The sequence below is a fragment of the Orcinus orca genome, chromosome 5 (assembly GCF_937001465.1).
Source record: "Orcinus orca chromosome 5, mOrcOrc1.1, whole genome shotgun sequence".
Lineage (NCBI taxonomy): Eukaryota > Metazoa > Chordata > Mammalia > Artiodactyla > Delphinidae > Orcinus > Orcinus orca.
The window spans coordinates 18,381,148-18,397,299 of NC_064563.1; the positions used below are offsets into that span (position 1 = coordinate 18,381,148).

The window sequence follows — 16,152 nt, forward strand, 5'->3', positions numbered from 1 at the left end:
ATGCTCTGTCATCGCCATCTTGAAATTTTTAATAAATTCTGAAGAAGAGAACCCCACGTTTTCCTTTTTTACTGTGTCCCACAAATTACAAAGCAGGTCCTGACTGAGCCCCTCCAACTCCAGCTCTGTTGCAGGGCAGTGCCTCTCCTTCAGCTGTTGCTTTATAATCTCCCCCTCAGCTTCTTTCTGGTCAGATGACATCTCTGGCAGAAACCCCCTTGGGCAGTATTCTGTGCATTGAGACCACAAGCCAATACCCTTACTTAGGTTCTTTTGCTCCAAAAAAGCAAGAACTTTGGGGAGTACAGCTATTGGAAAGCTCTATGCTGGTAGTGCCACAAGTCCTCTGGGGAACCAACCTCTCCCCAGAGATTTTTTTCTCAGGAAGGAGTCAGATGATTCTATTCTGTTCCTAAGCAATGATGGTCCCACTGAAGCTCTCCATGTGCTCCTTGAAGCCCCTCCTCCTCTAGATACTCTCAACAAATCAATCCTTCCTCTAGCTCCCTGACTTCTTCACCTCAGTTCTTTTATACCCTCAAGAGGGGTGAGGATCTGAGGGTCAAAACTTCAGTTTTTGGTCCCTGCTATGCAGGGTCTGTGTCGGGGGTTCAGCCTCACCCTGAAAACTGCAAGTTCTTGCCCCGTACTATTTTGTTCTCAGCCTTTAGGAAACTCAGCAGAAACAGAGAAAGAGTCCCAGTACAGCGCTCAGCCACATCATTTATAACAACACAATTTTACTTAAAGGTAGGGATTTTGAAATTAAAGTATTTGAGAAACATTTTAAGTAGTCCCAATTCTATAAAGACGTTAATAATTTCATCAATAGGAGAGAGAAATTCCATTCAACAAATATTTTGAGCATCTCCTTTGTGTAGCAACCAGTCTTAAGTTCTACTGATATGCAAATTAATAAGACAGCCCCCCAGTCTTGGGGAGCTCACAGTCAGACAATTTTCTGAGGTAAGATGGGTGATTAAAATAAAGTTCTGTCATGGGTTTTGTGTTAGTTTCCTGAGCTTGCGGGTGAGAGCGGGGGTTGTGGAGCTTCTTTCCTGAAGCTTCCTGATTGACAGATTGCTTTTAAGAACCTCTTTAATAGAACTACCCCTCATATCTGAGTCTCTGGCTCCACCATACACACAGGATGGAATCCCAACCTATATACTTTTAGACAAGGGGTTCCATTTTACCTGTAAACCTATGTTATGCCCATTCAAAACTAAAATCCATAGCAAAGCTTTGCACAGGGCATCTTGAATTTTTTTCTATCTCATTGCTATGAGGAATCAATATTACAGCCAATAGACAAAAACCTTTTTTAGCTTCTCCTTCAGTGTGTGAGAAACAGTCCGCAAAGAGAAATGGATGGGCATCAGACTCTGATTTGTCCATTGATGGATACAGAGGGAAGCCAACAGCAGCATTCTTTGTGACACTGGATGTTTTAACTTGGAATTTTGTTCCCCCCTTTTATTTTCCCCCATCGGAGAGTTCCTAGTATGATTAATAAAATCTTATTAAATCTTTTAGGTTATGGATCCCTTCGGCAATGAAAGGGACATTTATATCTCCACCAAGGAAAAAAATTCCCAGGTTAATTGAATAAAAAAATACCCCACTTGGTTGGAAAGGAAACAGGGGATGGGGTGGATTTCAGTTTGGAATTTCCTGGACATAGCAATTATAAAGTGATTCACAGCTTGGAAAAGTTTGTCCAGATATTGTCTTTCTGGTACTAAAGCAAGAAAGCCAGTGCACACTGATTATAGAGTCTGATGGCTGGATCATTTTCTAAATAGGCTGACTTACTGGTGAGCTTTTTCTTGGGGGCAGGGAGTCACATTTTGTGTAAATATCCTTTGCCATAATGGAGCCAAATTATGCCTTCTTTCTTATCAGCTCTGGCATGTTTCTTCCCTAGAGCACTGAAGTCATCATGTACCACGCTCAGCACGGAGGAGCAGTGTTTCTGAAGCAATATCAGTTGCTTCCATAGCCCGTGCACTAGGCGTTAGTACGTCGTATCATATACCACTCAATGATAATTTCTCCCATTCTCAGAATACGGTTCTCACATTTTAGGAAAGATGCCAGGAATGCTCATTTCTCACTCCACTCTCATCTGCACTTGCAAATCTTCCCAAAGGATGCATTCTTCAGTCCTTCCTTTCTACCTAGAGAGATACTAGATGTAAAGTTGTATAATCCTCGGCTGCTACTGGTAAAACCTCTGATGGAAGCACCAGATCATCAGTCATGTCTCTGCCCACCCCAACTTTGAGAGGTCCAGCCAATTCATACCCCAGCGGAGGGTGTCATTGCTCTGAGGGTAGAAACCGTCTTACAGAGCGTTTGCCTTCTCTGGCTGAACCCTGACCAGTAACAAATGATTAAGCATACTCTTGTGGCTAGCTAACTTTATAGTATTATCCCATTCACTTCAGGACAAGTAAGGACATATTGGGAAGTGAGGGCTGCTGTTACCAGTCTACTCTTGAAAAGACCCTCCAAATATATACCTTAAATTTAACCATGTAGCCTACTTCAGTGCTAGAAAGTCTAGTTTATGAACGGGGGATTAAGCTTTTAGCCATAGACTAGCAAATGCCAGCATTTTCTTTCTCCGCATATTTAATTTTTAAAAATATAATACTACTCATAAGACTTATGAGCCAGCACCCATGTATGACATGTAATGCTTACTGAAATTCATAGAACTCAAATGGAGATGTTTTGTTTAAGAGAGGGGTTCCTGGGAGTGACAGCAGCATCATGGTGATGCGAGACACTCTCTGTCTCTCCTCTTCAATCTACCACCAGTAAAACATCTGTAACTCAACAAAAAGTTCCTCTGCCCAACACACCAGGACGTTGGAGAGTTCCATACATCTGTATATGGAAAGGTGGGTGAACTGAACACACAGAAGAGGCTGAACCAGGGGAACCGCAAAGGTGGTGCCCGAAATCCTGGTCTCCCTGCTACAGCAGCTAAGCCTGAAGCCCAAGAGAACCCAGTAGCAACAAGAGAAGTAGTGCAAGTGACTCCAGCCTCCTGGCTGCAGGAGCACACACTACCACAGGGAACTGGCAGCGGCAGCAGCAGCAGCAGTGAGACCTGTGACCCCATCCTTCCAGCTATGGTGGCACCTGGAACTCTGGCTCCCCCACCTACAGTGGTGGCATCCATGACCCAACAACCCCAAACATGGGAAAGGCACCCATGACCCCAGCTCCCTGCATACCTTCCCCCTTCACCTATCATGGTGGTGCTCTCAGCCCAGGCAATCCTGAACACAGTGGAGGTGACTGCCATCCTGGTGTCCCCAGCAGCAACACCAGGGACAGCAGTGACACTGACAGCATCGAGGCATCAGCAACCCTGGAGGCACAAGCTGTGACAATGAGAGCACCAGGTGACACCTCTGACAGAAGTGTTGGAGAAGGGAAAGTTCCCATTCTCAAATAACAGCCAGGGGCAGCGCAGGTAAGAGAACCAAAAACTTGTGCTATAGCGCCACCTAGTGAAAAAGAAAAGAAAGGCCTCTAATTACCGATCTATAGGATTGTTTGACTCAAATAAAAAAAGCTTTACCTAGAGAGGAAAGGTAGTCACTACTTAAAATGCACCAGCATCAGAACAACTTATCAGACACCATGAAGAACCAGAGTAGCACTGTGCCACTGAAAGAAAATGAAAATTCTTCAGAAACCAAATTTAAAGGCATGGAATATTACGATCTGAGAAAAATTCAACATAGTTGTCATGAAGCTCAATAAGCTACAAGAAAACTCAGAAAGGCAATCCAATGAGTTCATGAATAAAATTAACAAACAGAAGGAAGGCTTTACCAAAGAGACTGAAACTCTAGTAAAGAACCAAAGAGAGAGACCTTCAAGATCGTGGAGGAGTAAAACTGGAGATCACTTTCCTCCCTACAGATACATCAGAAATACATCTACACGTGGAACAACTCCTACAGAACACCTACTGAACGCTGGCAGAAGACCTCAGACCTCCCAAAAGGCAAGAAACTCCCCACGTACCTGGGTAGGGCAAAAGAAAAAAGAAAAAACAGAAACCAAAGAATAGGGACGGGGGCTTCCCTGGTGGCGTGGTGGTTGAGAGTCCGCCTGCCGATGCAGGGGACACGGGTTCGTGGTCCGCTCCGGGAAGATCTCACATGCCGTGGAGCGGCTGGGCTCGTGAGCCATGGCCGCTGAGCCTGTGTGTCCGGAGCCTGTGCTCCGCAACGGGAGAGGCCACAACAGTGAGAGGCCCGCGTACCACAAAAAAAAAAAAAAATCAGGACGGGACCTGCACCAGTGGGAGGGAGCCGTGAAGGAGGAAATGTTTCCACACACTAGGAAGACCCTTCGCGGGCGGAGACTGCGGGCGGTGGAGAGGGGGAGCTTCGGAGCCACGGAGGAGATAGCAGCCACAGGGGTGCGGAGGGCAAAGCAGAGAGATTTCCGCATAGAGGATCGGTACCGACTGGCTCTCACCAGCCCGAGAGGCTTGTCTGCTCACCCGCCGGGGCAGGTGGGGCTGGGAGCTGAGGCTTCGGCTTCGGAGGTCGGATCCCAGGGAGAGGACTGGGGTTGGCAGTCACACATGAAAGGATGCTCAACATCACTAATGATGAGAGAAATGCAAATCAAAACTACAATGAGGTATCACCTCACACCAGTCAGAATGGCCATCATCAAAAAATCTACAAACAACAAATGCTGGAGAGGGTGTGGAAAAAAGGGAACCAACCCTCTTGCACTGTTGGTGGGAATGTAAATTGATACAGCCACTATGGAGAACAGTATGGAGGTTCCGTAAAAAACTAAAAGTAGAACTACTATATGACCCAGCAATTCCACTACTGGGCATATACCCTGAGAAAACCATAATTCAAAAAAAGTCATGTACCACAATGTTCATTGCAGCTCTATTTACAATAGCCAGGACATGGAAGCAACCTAAGTGTCCATCAACAGAGGAATGGATAAGGAAGATGTGGCACATATATACAATGGAATATTACTCAGCCATAAAAAGAAACGAAATTCAGTTATTTGTAATGAGGTGGATGGACCTAGAGTCTTTCATACAGAGTGAAGTAAGTCAGAAAGAGAAAAAGAAATGCCATATGCTAACACACATATATGGAATCTAAAAAGAAAAAAAAAAAGTTCTGAAGAATCTAGGGGCAGGACAGGACAAAGTGAGAGAGTGGCATGGACATGTATACACTACCAAATATAAAATAGATAGCTAGTGGGAAGCAGCCACATAGCACAGGGAGATCAGCTCAATGCTTTGTGACCACCTAGAGGGGTGGGATAGGGAGGGTGGGAGGGAGATGCAAGAGGGAGGAGATATGGGAATATATGTATATGTATAGCTGATTTACTTCGTTATAAAGCAGAAACTAACACACCATTGTAAAGCTATTATACTCCAATAAAGATGTTATTTTAAAAAAGTGAAAGTAGGCAAACCCCTCTGTAAATTAAAAAATGCTATCTGCAAAAAAAAGGAAAAAAAAAAAAAGAACCAAATAGAAATTCTGGAGTGGAAGAACTAAAAAAAGTGAGATGAAGAATGCATTAGAAAACATTGAAAATAGAGCAGACCATATGGAAGAGAGAATTATCAAGCTCAAAGATAAAAATCTAGAAATAATTCAGGTAGAAGAGAGAGAACTAAGAACTAAAAATAAATTAAGAAATTCTACAAGAACTATCTGACTTCACTGGAAAAGGCAACATAGGGATAATAGTTATCCCAGGAGGAGAAGAGATGAAGAAGAGGACAGAAAGTTTATTTAAAGAAATAATAGCTGAGATCTTCCAAAACTTGGAGAAGAAACTGGATGCACAAGTCATGATGCTAAGAGTACACCTAAGTACCTCAATGCAAAAACACGTTCTCCAAGATACATTAAACTATCAAAATTCAATGACAAAATACTTTTAAGGCAACCAGGGGAAAAAAGACAGTAACCCCCAAAGGAACCCCCATTAGTCTATCAACAAAATTTTTAGCAGAAACTCTATAGGCCAGGAGAGAGTGGAATGACATATTCAAAATATCAAAACGTAAAAAATATCAGCCCAGAGTACTCTATCCAGCAAAGTTATGCTTCAGATATGAAGGAGAAATAAAGGCTTTCCCAGAGAAACAAAAGCTGAGGGAGTTCCTCACCACTAGATCTGTCTAACAAGAAATGTAGAAAGGAACGCTTCTTCCAGAAAAAAAAAAGGGCAAAGTACAGAAAACTTTGAGTAAGGTGATAAATAGAATCAAAAACTTGCTACTCTGTATCAGAATAGGTTGTTAAACATTTAATTATAGCATAAAGGTTAAAGAGAAAAGGGCAGTATAAATTAACATTAGCTACTTCTATTTGGGAGCAAACTCACAACATAAAAAGAGGTTATTTGAGACAATAAAAACATAAAAGGGGAATAGGAAAAGTATGGAAGCCATGTAGGCAAATGAAGATAAGAAACTATCAGGAGAAAAAGGACTATTTTACCTACGACACATTTTTTTTTATGTGAGCAATTATTTGATTTATTAAAAGATGCAACAAATTTTAAAATGACACAAAATATAATTTTCAAAACAACATTAAAAAGTGAGTGTAGGTCTTCCCTGGTGGCACAGCAGTTGAGAGTCCACCTGCCAATGCAGGGGACACGGGTTCGTGCCCCGGTCCAGGAGGACCCCACATGCCGCAGAGCGGCTGGGCCCGTGAGCCATGGCTGCTGAGCCTGCGCGTCTGGAGCCTGTGCTCCGCAACGGGAGAGGCCACAACAGTGAGAGGCCCGCATAACGAAAAAAAAAAAAAAAGTGAGTGTATTTAACCATACTCAGCTCATTACAGAGCATATGTGTGAGTGGAATAATAATTCATGCTATAGCATGTTTAATGAACTGGCAAAAGATAAAGTTGGTCGAAGGAAGGCAGAGGAAATTTGTCTTTTAAGAATTAGAACGGAGGGCTTCCCTGGTGGCGCAGTGGTTGAGAGTCCGCCTGCCGATGCAGGGGACACGGGTTCGTGCCCCGGTCCGGGAAGATCCCACATGCTGCGGAGTGGCTGGGCCCGTGAGCCATGGCCGCTGAGCCTGCGTGTCCGGAGCCTGTGCTCCGCAACGGGAGAGGCCACAGCAGTGAGAGGCCCGTGTACCGCAAAAAACAAAAACAACAACAAAAAAAAGAATTAGAACCAAGTGGCCCCATAACCATCTGGCAGCCACTCAGTGTTGTACCTATGGCTAGAAATGTACATGATAGGAACTCCAGGGATCTTCCAGATTCTTTGTTTAAGGTCCTGGTCAACTGTGGCCACAATGTAACACTTGTGCTGAGTTACTCTCTGTACTAAGCGGTCAACCGCATAGGTTCCTTTGTGTGTGCACGGTAATCGTTCAAATCTGGGATCCTTGGCAATCCTTAGAGCCACTCAACACTTCTGCCCCAATTTCTCAATTTCAGCCATTACGCAGTCAGTTATACAAGGGATACACTTGGCATACAGCCAGTCCATCATTGACTGCACTAAGTCCAGTTTGGCTTTAATGGAAAAGTTGATAAAGTTGGTATCGACCAGGATGTGGTAAGGTGGGCCCAGCTGTGTGTTATACTGGAAGAATAAGCAGGAAGGGTGTTGGGGGACTTCTCTTTCCTTGAGTGCACTGGGATCTTTCTTTTCTTTCTTTTTTGCTTTTAATCTATCCTTTTCTTTAAACTTCTGATCTCTGAGACTAAGCATTTGCTTCATGGTTGCATACTTCCGTGTTTTCTTTTGCTTCCCCGTGTTCACGCCGCACTGTTGTTTCTCTACCTATGACACATTTTATACAAACCTCACGGTAACCACAAAACATAAATCTACAGCAGAGACACAAAATATAAAAAAAGAGGAAACTGAGAAAAACGTCATAGAAACTGCCAGACTAAAATGGCAGACATAAACACAAGGAAAAAGAAACAATGGAGATATAAAAGAACCGGGAAACAAAAGACAAAAGAGCAGTACTAAGTCCTCATTTATCAGTAATCCCCCTAAATGTAAATGGGTTGAATTCACCAGTCAAAAGAAATAGAGTGGATGGATTAAAAACAAGACCCAACTCTATGCTATATCTAGGCGACTCATCCAGCTCTAAAGACAAACTGAAGCTCCAAGTGAAGGGAGGGAAGATGATACTCCACACAAATGACAGCCAAAAGAAAGTGGGTATAGCCACACCCATCCAACAAAATAAACTTCAATCAAAAAAGGTAACCAGAGACAAAGATGGACATTATAGAGTGATAAAGAGGACAATTCATCAAGAAGATATAACAGTTATTAATATATTTGGAGCTAATATAACAGCACCAAAATATTTAAAGCAATGATTAACAGACCCAAAGGGAGAAATTGACAGCAACACAACTACTGTTAGAACTTTTAACACCCCACTTATATCAATGGAGATTCCTCAAAAATTTAAGACTATAAGTACTAAATGATCCAGCTATTTCATTTCTGGGTATTTATACAAACAATACAAAAACACTAATTGGAAAGATATATGCACCCCTATGTTCATTGCAACATTATTTACAATACTCAAGATATGGAAACAATCTAAGTGCCCATAAATCGATGAATGGATAAAGATGTGGCATATATACAGACAATGGAATACTACTACTAGCCATAAAAAGATGAAATCTTGCTATTTGCAACAACATGGATGGACCTTGAGGGCATTAATATGCTAAGTAAAATAAGTCAAGTACCTGTATGATTTCACTCATACGTGGAATGTAAAAAAAGAAAACAAAATAAATGAACAAACCAAACAGAAAATACATAGATACAGAGAACAGATTAGTGGTTATCAGAGGGGAAGGGGGTGGGGGGAGGGTGAAATGGGTAAAGGGAGTCAACCGTAGGGTAATGAGTGGAAACCAAACTTATAGTAATGGATATGCTGCAGTGTATATAGAAGTCAAAATATAATGTTGTATACAAGAAACATATAATGTTACAAACCAATGTCACCTTAATAAAACCAAACAGTGGTTCTCAACCCTTGCAAAATATTAAATTCACGAGGGGAGATTTTAAAAGGAGAAACAGATTACCTGAATCAGAATCGCTGAATTTTAAAAAAAATCTCCCCAGGCGGTTCTCATAATCAGACATGATTCAGAATCACTGGTCTAGAGTTTAGAATACCTGCTCCAGGTTTCCCTGGAGGTGGTAGTGTCAGCCCTTTCTCTCCCACAGCTGCCATGGGCATTAGCTTACAGATGGGAGGGAGCTTGGTGCTAACCAAATGCTCACAAGTCAAATCAGTGAGAGATGCAGGATCCAGGTGGAATCTCTGACTGACAGTCTTAAACACCAGCTGAACTTCCAAAGCACTGTCACTTCTCGACATCAACTGGGAGGAGGATAGTAGATAAGGACAAGATTTCCCCTGATGAGAAACTATGCCTGCTATATAACTAACAGAGTCATGGTCACATCAGAACTAATGCTTCTTAGGAAACATTTTCTATTCAGCTTCCTTGAGATAGTACAAAACTCTAAGGATTCAGATTTTTCCTCCCCAAGTCTTTCCAAATACAATTATACTATCTAAATATTCCAACCCCTTCAAATACCATCCCACACCAGTCACTGGTAGGTAAATCATATCTGGAGAAATCTTGATGCACTGTTTCAGACTGTAAAAAATTTCCTCTGGACAAATGAATCCTAAATTTTTCTCATCTCCTTCACCCTCATAAACAATAGCCATTCTTTAAATCTAACAGTGAGAACCACTGTCTCTACCAGAAATCCTAGGGTGTATTAACATCAAGGTATATTGGTCAGATTTTGTCCACTGGTTTAGTATATGACCATCAATATCTATTTTTAACCTTTCTAGATTTCTGAAGACTCATTTAGATTCCAAAACTCAGTTCTGTAATGGTTACAAGGTCTTTAACATGGTCTGATGGCTTTTTAACCATTTTCCTTAAATGGTAATGTGTCTTATAATAATTATGTTCTATTTTGTACCCCTTTGCAACAACCCAATCTCACTCTTAGAGAATACTGCATTCCTATCAGGTAGCTTTCCTATTCTCTCCTTCTACTGCATGCATTCTAAGGAGTCACTGAAGTCAAAATTGTCTGAACTCAGGTTTCAGGCTCCTCTCATTTAGAAACACTAGCTGGGACATGTTGGAAATTACTTCTTTGGGTCTTCTGACATCTGTCAGTCTCAAAAATCATGTGGGTAGCTATGGCCATATTCTGTTATTAGAACATATTATCACAATAATAATCACTTTTTAATATTAAAAAGTTGAGACCAATCTAAGTTAAAATTTCACTAAAAATTCTAATTCAGAGCCTTTCCTGCCTTATGATTGTACACTCTTCCCTCTTCTGCTTCAGATTCCTCTAAAATCAGATTGTGGAGATATGGGATTAAAAGAAAGAAGCAATAATCTTTCGTGTAACTCATTCTGCTTCAGTCCCTTGTCTTTGATATCCTGCATGGCCACAAGTACAAATTCTCTAGAGGACCTATAGGGAGTGTCCTTGCTGTAGAGTTGTCTGGTGTGGGTCATGTGCTTTCTAGATGATTTTTTCCAATGACTGCACAGATCCAACTTGCTCCTGGGTTCTTCTTACCTAGATGATAGCTTCTGGATTGGGGACTGGTAAATGGCTCAAACCTAATGTCCCTTGACTGATGGCAAACTTGCATGTCCTTGCCAGGCTAATAAAGGCTACACTGCTGTCGCTTCTTTCAATATCTTTGCCAACATGGACTAATTTAGCAAGCTTTTCATCTTTTGGGTAAGAAACAGCTTAGGTCATTACATTCACATATGCATTTGAACTTCCAGGGACACGTGTCTGGTCTCCTAAGAACTCTCTTACTGCACTCTGTCCTGTAGACTGACATTCTCTTCTTTTGCTGATCACATAATAAAAAATTTTGTCATGCGATTATTGTCCTTATTCGGTCTTTACTCCAAGAACTTCCTTTGAGAAAGCAATTGATTGGGTCAGATATTAAACCCCAGTTCTATCTGCTGTGGCCAAGGATATGGGGTTATGGGGGCCTTGCCTGTTTAGAAGTTTCTCTGGGAGCAGACTCTCTAATCACAGGGCTTGAGCAGATTTATTAAAGGTGAGTGGGGTACAGAGGAAAGAAATAATTTCATGTCCACTATGTCTCCAAAGTATCATTCTCTAAGGTATAAATATCAAGGATAGGAGAGAAGAACTCAGAAATCGGGATACCTAGAAGAGAGTAGATCTTTAATAATTATACTTTGGTTTTTGTAAATGCTTTACTGGCCTCACTCACTCTCATCTGACAAGATGAGTAAAATTAGTGGAAGCACCCTGATTAGAGTTTTTAAAGAGACAGGAAAGAAAATGGAAAAATGGAAGTTTCTTACAGTAGTTAACATTTGCCTAGCCAGTGACAAAACTTGGCCTGCTACTACGTGAAAGATTTTATTTCAGATTTTAAAGATCAGTATGAAACAGACAAGTAAACCATGATATTTTGTGGCAATTTTCATGTTGTCTTATAATTACAACTCGAGTCTCAAAGCTACAGTAAATAGATACATATCATCTCCACAATTTAAAGATCAACACTAGATTTACTCCTGCCTAACTCAGTGAAAGCTGGCAACACGAGTCTTCTCCCAGTCTTTATAGATAAAGCACTAGACTGGTTTCTCAACGAGTCTGAATGCTCTTCCTCTGGGGTCCATGAAATAACTCTACACCCTTTCAATAAGTTTCTCAATTTTGCCTAAGATACTGTATATGAATTTCTGTTACTTGCAACCAAATGACCCCAGACTAAAATATGAAGTACTGTGGTCTTAAGTAGCTCGTCAGGCAACCACACCATTTTCCTTTTCTAGTCAATACCTAATGGAAGTAACTAGGGAACACCTGGGGTAACGAGACCAACCTCTGCAAGTTACGGAAGGGCTTCTTAAGGTCAAAATGTATGTGTGGGGGACTTCCCTGGTGACGCACTGGTTGGGGGTCCGCCTGCCGGTGCGGGGGGCTTGAGTTCGTGCCCGGGTCTGGGAGGATCCCGCGTGCCGCGGAGCGGCTGGGCCCGTGAGCCGTGGCCACTGGGCCTGCGCGTCCGGAGCCTGTGCTCCGCAACGGGAGGGGCCGCGGCGGTGGGAGGCCCGCGTACCGCAAAAATATAATAATAATAATAATAATCATCATCATCATCATCATAATGTGGGGAAAACAGAAGGTTCAGGTGATAACTCAGTCATCCTGACAGCAAATAAAAACTGTCAACTCAGCTACATAGGGGAGCAGGCACACTTGAAAGACGTGGGTAATATGAGGGGCATGTCTCACATTTGTTCCTGGCAAAGCCCATTAACAATTCCCAGGAGATAATAATAGAATATGGGTAATAAAATAAAGTCTAACCTTTTTTTTTTCTTTTCCTTTGTGCCTCCTTTGGTTTCACTTGCTCATAGGGTGCTGCGCAGAGGCCTCGCCCCCCGGGACTTCATGCCAGAGTTCCTAGTGCGAAAGGGCTGCTCCTGACACTTCAGCTCCTCAGGCCGTCAACCCGCAGGCAGAAGCGCTGCACAGGACACTCAACTTAAGAGGGTGGCAGCGCCCCGCACGCAGAGACGCTGCGCCCGGCACTGCAATCTGGAGCGTGAGCTGCGCAGGCGCGCACCCGCCTGGCGCGAGCCCCACCCCTTCCGCCTGCTGACGAGATTCCCGTGAAGCAGACCCGCGCACAGCTGGGCCGGGAGAGCGTGGACTCTGCAGCTCCAGCTCGCGCCTCTCCGTTCTTTGATCAAAGAATAAAAGCTTTCCTTTGCTTCTGAGCCGAATTTACCTTCGTTCTATTGACGCAGGAGGACCCTTGTTGGGGACGACTCGGAAGGGTTGGTAACAATTCCTATCATGTATTATTGCTATTATATACCTTATAGCCCCTATGTCATTTTACACGTATTATCTTCCTTATGAGACTATGAAGCTCTGAGGACCTAAGTTCCTAATTCATCTTCATATTTTCCCATCAACCAGCATGGGGTCTGTTATTTAGTATATAGTATGTGCTTAATAGGTATTTGTCAAGAGTGAAAATGATGGGGAACTGGGATTAGTCTCATTGGAACTAATGGATAGATATCCCTATCTCAGGGATAGCTTATTTGATGAAAACAAAGGGAATATACCTTAAAAGAAGAGACACTCTGAGATGTTACCTTATAGGTAGAGTAGTGGTTCTCAAGCAGGACTGGTTTGTCCCCCAGGGGATGTTTGGTGATGCCTGGAGACATTTTTGTTTGTTACAACTGGGAGTAAGGTATGCTACTAATATCTCGTGGTCAGAGGCCAGGGATGCTGTTAAACATCCTACAATGCCCAGAACGGCTCCATTCTCCACCCTCCACAATAAGGAATTACCTGCACCAACATGTCAATAGTACCAAGGTTGAAAAATACTAAACTAGAGTTTCCTCTGATCAAAGGGTTTTTCTTGATGACTGGAGCAGAAACAACACCTTTGGGCTTCAGTTACTAACACCAACATCTGGTGCCAGAGGTACTTTTTGCCCCACTATAGCAATTCTCCCCTTATTTCTTTTGATAATAGAACATCTTGAGTTTTAGCTGGACCCTTGACTACCAACTAGAGACTACAGCTCTCATCCTGTCTTGTAGGCAAGCTTGAGGATGGGAGTAAATTCTTGCCAATGAAAAGGAGTGGACATGACGTGTGCTTTGTGTCCTCAAAAAGGAAGATTTTTGCACTCTTCGTTCTTTCCTTCCTGTAAATTATAACATGGATGTAGAGGGTATGAATGATATTTGTCCATGTGGATACAGATAAAATTACAGGAAAGGAATTCCTTGATGGTCCAGTGGTTAGGACTTGGCGCTATCAGTGACACGGCCCATGGCCCGGGTTCAATCCCTGGTCAGGGAACTAAGATCCCACAAGCCCTGCTGGTGTAGCCAAACAAACAAAAAAAACCTTACATGGAATGCAGAGTGATGCAGAGAGATGGGATAAAAGAAACCTGGTCTCACGGAGCAAAGTCACCTACCTAATTTGTCCTGCCTGTTTCTTGCTGGCCAGTCACATAAGAAGAAAGCAAACTACTTTTTGCTTCAAACAGCGTTGTGTGAACCCTTTGTAATAGCAACTTAGTTTTTGTCCTACCTAATACAAACCAGATGCAGTTTTTAGTGTCTGGATGATGGCTGGGAGTGAGTAGCACTATAGGAGATAGACAGCCGCACGCACAGGTTTAGAATGCTGTAGACAGGACCGGTTAAAACTGATTAACACATGATGTTGGCAGACAGAAGGAAATAGACTACATCTCAAAAGAGACCATATTATTTGCATGCAGTGGTCTTTATAGCAGTCAGCTAACTCATGGATCATACAAACTGAAATGTGGTAGGAGTTGAGGTTACCGTGATTTTTAAGTTGAAGGATTTAGAATGTGCATTGATTTTTCCCCCCTGCATTGATATTGCTTTTAATTTCTTTGTTTATAAGCTTTAGAGGTGTTCTTAGGATATACAGCCATCTAGTAGAAAAAAACTTCCCAGTTTCCTGGAACAATGTTCTATAAGAAGGAGATGGACATTTAACTCTTATTGTAAACATTAGCGATCTTAGGAATGATGCAAATGTCCTATTTAGTAATTTGAGGAAAAGGTGGGGAGTAGATAGAACTAAAGATTAAAACAAACACTTTTTAGCTACCAATTGCCTGATACCCTGCTTTAGTCCTCTTGTTGTGGGATATGGTTTAGGGAAAATGATCATTGTTTTTTTCCTCCTACATGTTCTGGTTGCTGCTCTGATTTCTACCCGTCAAATGAGCAGCTTTCACCCTCTCAGGGGAGGATATGTGTAGCTGAGAAGGGGAAAGAGATATGTTAAAACTCCTCTGAGCCAGGCATTTTGAAATCCAAGCCTTTTAGGAGCCAAGCTCTTTGAGATCACAAAGGATTTCTGAGCTACAAAAGGCTAAGCCTCTGGAGAATGTTAAACATGGAGTCTTGAGGATAAAGTTGGGGGTGAGGGAGGGGAGCTTGCTAAGATAAAGAGTATTTTCCCAGAGGAAAGGAGATGAAGTTTAACAAGTGAGTGGGAAGAGTGTTATCTGAGGGGAAGGAGCTAGAGTTTGGAATCCGAGGGTGCCTGAGACAGCATGTCGTGCCCTACTCTCGGCCTAACCAAGCTCTGGACGGCGTAAATGCAGACCACAGAGAGATTTGGTAGGAATCTTGGATCAGAGGAGGAGAGTTTTCCATGAAGGCTGAGGGAGTGCAAGCCTCGAAGATAAGTCCTGTTAGTGTACCTGTTCCCAACCAAAGTCATCATCGTCTTGCAATAGAAGTGTAGAAGGGTCTGGGTCTGGGTCAGGGTCTGGGTCTGGGTCTGGGTCCAGGCCTGGGCCTGGGTCTGGGTCTGGGTCCGGGACTGGGTCTGGGTCTGGGCCTGAGCCTGGGTCTGGGCCTGCCTCAGGGTCTGGGCCTCGGTCTGGGTCTGGGCCTGGGACTGGATCCGGGTCTGGGCCTGGGTCAGCGTCTTGGCCTGGGTCTTGGTCTGGGTCCGGGTGTGGGCCTGGGTTTGGTCCTGGGTCTGGGTCCAGGTCTGGGTCTGGGTCCGGGCCTGGGCCTGGGTCTGGGTCTGGGTCCGGGACTGGGTCTGGGTCTGGGCCTGAGCCTGGGTCTGGGCCTGCCTCAGGGTCTGGGCCTCGGTCTGGGTCTGGGCCTGGGACTGGATCCAGGTCTGGGCCTGGGTCAGCGTCTTGGCCTGGGTCTTGGTCTGGGTCCGGGTGTGGGCCTGGGTCTGGTCCTGGGTCTGGGTCCGGGTCTGGGTCAGGGTCCGGGCTTGGGTCTGGATCTGGGCCTGCGCCTGGGTCTGGGCCTGGGTCAGGGTCTGGGCCTGGGACTGGGTCTGGGTCTGGGCCTGGGTCAGGGTCTGGGTCCGGGTCTGGGCCTGGGTCTGGGACTGGGTCTGGGTCTGGGACTGGGTGTGGATCTGGGTCAGGGTCTTGGCCTGGGTCAGGGTCTGGGCCTGGTCTGGGTCTGGGTCTGGGC

At 43.7% G+C, this 16,152-nt stretch overlaps 1 non-coding gene and 1 pseudogene across 1 annotated transcript; one reads left to right on the forward strand and one right to left on the reverse strand.

Annotated features, from left to right (window-relative positions):
• Positions 1 to 7,209: 7,209 nt before the first annotated feature.
• On the reverse strand, positions 7,210 to 7,857 carry LOC101286163 (rRNA-processing protein FCF1 homolog; annotated as a pseudogene).
• Positions 7,858 to 13,935: 6,078 nt separating this feature from the next.
• Positions 13,936 to 14,014, forward strand: TRNAD-AUC (transfer RNA aspartic acid (anticodon AUC)). Its single transcript is given in 2 exon segments — positions 13,936 to 13,972; positions 13,978 to 14,014. It is a non-coding gene; the product is annotated as a tRNA-Asp (tRNA).
• The last annotated feature ends 2,138 nt before the right edge of the window (positions 14,015 to 16,152 follow it).